Here is a 6,684-nt window from a genome sequence, read left to right as displayed (position 1 = left end):
TTCCTTAATAGTATTGCCCTGGGTAAAACCTAAATAGTAGTGAGGTTGGTCTCTGGTGGGTGTTCTGGAAGATGGACTCCAGAGATGAAAATAAGGAAAACTGAGGGGCTTCCTCAAGTTTCCTTGGATCTTACCTCCTCTCTCCACCCCTCATCCTTCACAAACTGGAGCCTAAGGCCTCAAGCAGACTTTGGCAACAGACCATGAGGACTGGGGCAGGGGAAGAAAATGCCAGAGTCCTCAGGAGATGAGCTCAGCACAGGAAGCACTGGCCTCTTCCAGACCCTTCGTCATCAGACTCCTCACTGTGGGGCCATCCTTCAGCCATGAGAGCTGCTTCTCAAACCTTCGGCTCCTCCCAGGCGTGGGCCCCACTTGAGGACTCCTGGATGGCAAGGCTACTGAATGGGATCTTTTGGTCTGGAATCTATGGTTGCTCTGCCAATGTCACCGTCTAGACTGAGACAGGAATATATGTGCACGTGTGTGCGCGTGTGCATGCTGCCTACACAGGTTGGCCCAGTGTGGGTAATGTCAATCCATTCCAGATTTATTGGAACAGCATCAACTCCACATATTTGGACTAGAGACCCTTGAAATGTCCTGAAAATTCCAATATGATTACTCCTTCATGAAGCATTCCTTCAGTCTTGTTCCAAGAACAGGATCTGAGAACCAGAGAGTAAGCTGTACATATCCTTCAGTAGGGTTTCAAAAATAATGAACAAGGGGCTGGGATGATGGCTTAAGGGAGGCTAAGAGCGCAAACTACTTGTCCAGAGGACCTGGGTTCAGTTCCAGCTCCAGTGTTGGGCAGCTTATACCCATGTTAACGCCAACTCCAGGGATCCAAAGATACTTTCACTCACAGTATATTGCATATGCACATAACATATGGACATATACACATAACTTAATATTATGCCACATGTATATATAACCTAGTATAGTACAGTATAGATGCTAGTGTGACTGTCCAACCTCAGCTTTCCTGTGTCTATGTATGGGCTTGTGTATGTGTATGTGAGCATGCATGTATGTGGGAATGTGGATGTATATGCACCTGGAGGCCACAGGTCAACCTCAGGTTATTGTTCCTCAGCAGCTATCCATCTCATTTTGTTTTGTTTGAAACAGGGCCTCTCTCTGGAGCCTGGGATGGCTTGTTAGGCTAGGCTGGTTGACCAGCAAGTTCTTGGGATCCTCCTGCCTCTGTCTCCCCAGTGCTAGGATCTCAAGCGTGCACCACCACACCCCAGTTTTTATGGGTACAGGTCCTCATGTTGACCAAGCTATATCCCCAGACTCTCTTTTTTTCTTTTTGGACAAGGTCTCACTACGTGGCGGAGGCTGACTTCAAACGTGCGATCCTTCGGCTTCCGCCTTCTGAATGCTGGGATTATAGGCCTGAACTGGGTCTAGCATAGATGGTTTCAGAACAAACCATCACAGATTCTGTGGGATGAAACGCTCCTGCAGAGCTCCCATCCACAACCAGAATATACAAAGCCAAGGTGTGTGCATGGAGCCAGACGACAACTGCCCTTCAAGCTGGACAGGGATAGCCTGGGCTACAAAGCCCATCTCAAGAATGAAGATGAAAGAAAGGCTGGAGAAATGGCTCAGCAGCTCAGAGCTCTGGCTGCTCTTCCCGCTCAGTCCAGGTGTTGGTTTGATTCCCAGCACCCACATGGCAACTCACAAGTGTCTGTAACTTCAGCTCCAGGGGGGCTGAGCCCCTCTTCTATCCTCATAGAGGACAGGCACACGTGTCATACACAGACACACATGCAGGCAAAATACCCATACGACTATAAAATGGAATAATTAAAAAACATTTTTTGAGCCGGATGATGGTGTCTCATGTCTTTCATCCCAGCACTCGGAAGGCAGAGGCAGTGAATCTCTGTGTTTGAGGCCAGCCTGGTCTACAGAGGGAATGCCAGGGCAGCTTGGAGAAACCCTGTCTCAAAAACAAATAAATAAATAAATTAACTAATTAATTAATTTTTTGAGATGGGATTTCTCTGTGTAGTAGCCCTGGCTCTCCTGGAACTCCCTCTGTAGACCAGGCTGGCCTCCATCTTAGAGAGACCTGCCTGCTTCTGACTCCTGAGTACTGGAATTAAACGTGTATAGCACCACCACTTGGTTTAAGGCCTAAGTTTAAATAAAGTTGTTTTCATTTGCTTGTTTGGTTTTGCTTTTGTAATGGAGGGCAGGCTTGGGACCTTTGAGACCTCAGTGAGTGTGCCCCAGTCCATGACTCCCAGGGGGAAAGGTATCCGCTGCTGCCCACAGCAGACTGATGCCTCCTCACGTCGGGAGAAACCCTGAGTCCTGATCATCACAGGTGGTGACAGAGTCTCCTGTGCAGACTGCTGTGTGGCACAAGAGGATTAGTGACTTCTGCCCCACCCCCTCACTGCTCCACACACACTCTCACAGATGGGAATCCAGGCTTCGCAGGGCAGAGCCTGACCCCCTAGAGAGCCCAGAGCTCCAGGGGTGCTGTGCTCTGTCCAGAGCCCCCTGAAAAGCGGCAAGACCAGATTTTAGCCTGGACAATATGGTGGAATTGTTGACAGGGTCCCTCCTGAAGATTTCTCTCTGCTGGGCACTACTGGATTAGACACTTAGGTTCACTGTGGTGTTCCATGCTAAACTGACCTCATGTGTGGGTACTGGTCAATATTGTCCTCAGAAGGCTGGCAGTCAGGATGCAGCATCAGGTAACAGAACACCGAGGGAGGACTCCATGTGCTGACCTCACCATGCCCTTCTCTTCTACACCGCCCAGGCCTCCGCACTGCCCCCTGGCCTTCCCAGCCAACTCTGTGTGCACAGCTCTACACAAGCTCTGTCCCACACTGTCCCTGGAGCCACCCCCTGCGCTGACACTGTGACCTGACAAGCTGAGCCAGCCCTGCTTGTCCCTGCCAGGCTCTGTTTGCCAACTTCCAGACTGTTCTGATCACCTTCCTTTTACCACAAAATCTAAACCAACATTCCTGAAAACACCTGTCACCTCTTTTATTCTGCACCATTGTGTATGTGTGTATGTGTGCATGTTTGTGTACACACACACACAGAAACACACACTCCAGCTCTAATGTTGAGATCAGACAACAACTTTCAGGAGTTGGTTGTCTCCCACCACAAAGTGAGTCTTGGTGATTGGACTCAAGCTTGCTGGCTAGGGTGTTTACCTGCTGAGCTGTCTCAGGAGCCCTCCTGTGACCTCTTTATTTGGGGTGAATATAGTTACTTTGCCATCTCCCCCAGGAGAATTGGGTAACAGGCTTTCACTGGGAAGAACAAAGAGATCCAGTGAGACCTCAAGTTCATCTTCAGAATCTGGACATGAGGTTTAGATATAAACAGAGGGCCAAAGGGGCTAAAAGATGGATCAGAGGTGAAGACCTTCTTTCTCTGCTGGAGGTCCGAAACCAACGTCAGGTCCCAGTACCCACATTGGGAGGCTCACAACTGCTTGTCACTCTAGCTTAGAGCCAACACTCTGTGTGGCCTCTGCAGATACCCAAATATACAGGGGCACATACACGCATGCATGTGCACCAAATAAATATTTTTTTAAATAATTACTTATTTTATGCATATGAGTACGCTGTAGCTCTTTTCAGACACACCAGAAGAGGGCATTAGATCCTGTTACAGATGGTCATGAGCCACCATGTGGTTGCTGGGATTTGAACTCAGGACCTCTAGAAGAGCAGTCAGTGCTCTTAACCACTGAGCCATCTCTCCAGTCTGCCAAATAAACATTTAAATAGAAGGTCACAGTTACATAGTTGAGGGCAATCCTGGTCAAGAGGAGGCTCTTCTCACCCGACTCATCACTGCCTCGGCTGCAGTCTCCCTTACAAAGTGGTCTTATCACTTCTCAGAACCGTGTGACATCTCTTTCTGGGAGACAAACTTTCTCTGACTGTCACTAGACTTCACTGAAAGGGGCACGAGTGTCTCTCTTTAGGATAATTTCAGTCCCTTCAGGAAAGCATCAGCTCCCACGTTCTGTGTGCCTGAGGACCCATGGTGTCATCAGGATTGAGAGCCAGAGCTGTCACTTTGATGAGGTCTATCACCACAGTCACAGAGTTCCGGAGGAGTCAGAACCTGACACAGCTGTCACCCGTGCCAGCTTCACCATCCCTTGCTGGTGAGAAAGAGGAAGACACTGGGCTTGGCGGAGCAATAGTGCCAGTGCCTCTCAGTCTTTTGACACGCGTTGTTGTCAGCCCAGCCTGGACATCAGGAACTTTGACCCCTATGCAGACCTCAGACAGCCAGTGTGTGTGTGTGTGTGTGTGTGTGTGTGTGTGTGTGTGTGTGTGTGTGGCAGGGAACAGTGAGGAGAGGCCCAGCTATCAGGCCTTCTCCCCTTCCAGCCAGAAACAGGCCTGGAGTCAATGGGATGAAAGCCAGGCCTCTCCTCAGACCCCAGGCTGCCCCACCATGCTGGGCTGACCAGCCTTTCCAACATAAACACGAGGCCCAGGCTCCTGGGTAGGGACATTTTTCAGAGATGACATCAGCTCTTAAAGTGGTTTGTTTCCTGCCACTGTCAGCCCAGAACACAGCATGCCTAGAGCCTACTGGTTGGAAAGTGGGTACCACAGAGATGCCCAGCAGCCCTCTCAGTTGTGAACATTATGTGGCCTGGCATTGCAGGAATAATATAAGGAGAGAGAAAAGGTCCTAACCCACCAGGTGCCCAAACACACCTGGGATGAACGTCCCAGTTTGTCCCCTCTATCAGTAGCCACGACCTTCCTGCTTTGTGCCATTTGTCATGTGTTCACACATCCTTTAAGGACCATGTCCAACATCTCTCAAGACTGTGAGGCCAGCCCTCCTTCCCACCCATCAGTGTACCCCTCTCCAGCCTTTCAGCCCCCTCAGATTCCAGCTGCTGACAGACTTGTGGAGGAGGACACAGGAGACTGGCCCAAGGGTAGTAAGAATGGGAGGGCTGGGTAGTGGTGGCACAAGCCTTTAATCCCAGCACTTGGGACGCAGAGGTAGGTGGATTTCTGATTTCGAGTTCGAGGCCAGCCTGGTCTACGAGTGAGTTTCAGGGCAGCCAGGGCTATACAGAGAAACCCTGTCTTGAAAACCAAAAAACAAACAAACAAACAAACAACAAAGAATGGAAGGGAGGGGCTGCAATGGCTAATGTTAATTGTCAATTTGACACAATCTAGAATCACTTGAAGCAGAGCCTCTGAGGATTCCTGTGAAGGATTGTCCCAATTACTTTGATGTGGGAAGCCCCGCCCACTGTGGGTGGCACCAATCCCTGGGCTTGGGATCCTGGACTGCATATAAAGAAAGTGCATGCATTCATTTTGTCTCTGCTTCTTGGCTATGGAGGCAATGTCTTAAGCTCGGGTTGTTTTGATTTCCTGCCATTAGTAGACTATTGAAGTGGAAACTTCTAGTTTTTTGGAAAGTTAGTTACATGAAATGATGATTTGCTGGGGCATGCAGGTAAAAGGGTGTCTTGCTAAAGCAAACACGAAAGACTGTCTTCCTGAAGCAGACACAGGTGAAAGGATGTTTGGCTATAGCAAACACAGGAAAGGATACTTGATGAAGGCGTGTAGACATGACCCCACAGACTGTGGGAGAGAACACTGAGGCTTGGTTTGGGTTGCTCTACCTTGCTATTCTCCGCTAAAGACGCACATGTATTGGTTCACCTAACATAGCGTTGTAACTTGCTCGAGAACTGCTTGTAAGCTTCCTGCGGTAGCTTGCTGCTTCTGCGGCCTCACTTTAGGCCGGCTGGCGAGCCTGGCGGTTTCTTCAGGCAGGAGTGAACTACAGCTGCCTGGTGGGTGTCTCTGGCCTAGAGGACTGGTCTGCAGCTGCTGAGTCGTATTTGGTGTTTGCTACGGGACTGAACTGCAGCCCAAGAAGATTAAGCTCACCGGCAAAGAACTATTGCTGAACAGGTCCACTTCCCACATAGCCTACTAACTATCTCTTCCACTACCTCTGCTGGGTGGTCGGGCTAGAGGAGAGAATGAACCCTTACTGAAAGGAGGTTGCAAACAGTTTCTGCCTACAGACTATAATCTGGAAATGTGAGCTAAGTTAACCCTTTCACCCCTGAGACTCTGTTTTTAGAGTGCTTTATCACAGCAACAGAAACAAAACTAAGATAGGTACTCCTGTTGGCCATTCTCCTGCTCAGTCAGGACACTCTTGGTAAGGGCACTGACTCCAAGAAGCATCTGTCATCCATGATATGCTGAAGACCCTTGGAACTGGGAAGAGACACTGACCCCTGACCCCAAGTTTTGCAATGGGAGCCTGAAGATTCAGCCTCAGCCCCCAACGGGACCCCTTAGTGTGCAGGTATCAACCTTGCTGTTGTCTTTGGACACCAACCAGAGGGAGGGCCTGAAGGACTGTAGTCAGTGGGGTGGAGTGGACCTGAAGACTAGAGGCCATGTCTAGGAGGACTACCTCAAAACAGCTGCTTCGGGCTGGAGGAATATCTCAGTGGTTAAGAGCACTGGCTGCTCTTCCAGAGGACCCAGGTTCAGTTCCCAGCAACCACATGGCAGCTCACAACTGTCTCTAACTCAATTTCCAGGGTATCTGACATCCTCACACAGACATACATGCAGGCAAAACACCAATGCACATAAAAAA

The sequence above is a fragment of the Apodemus sylvaticus genome, chromosome 7 (assembly GCF_947179515.1).
Source record: "Apodemus sylvaticus chromosome 7, mApoSyl1.1, whole genome shotgun sequence".
In the NCBI taxonomy this organism is placed as follows: domain Eukaryota; kingdom Metazoa; phylum Chordata; class Mammalia; order Rodentia; family Muridae; genus Apodemus; species Apodemus sylvaticus.
This window is presented reverse-complemented; position numbering follows the sequence as displayed.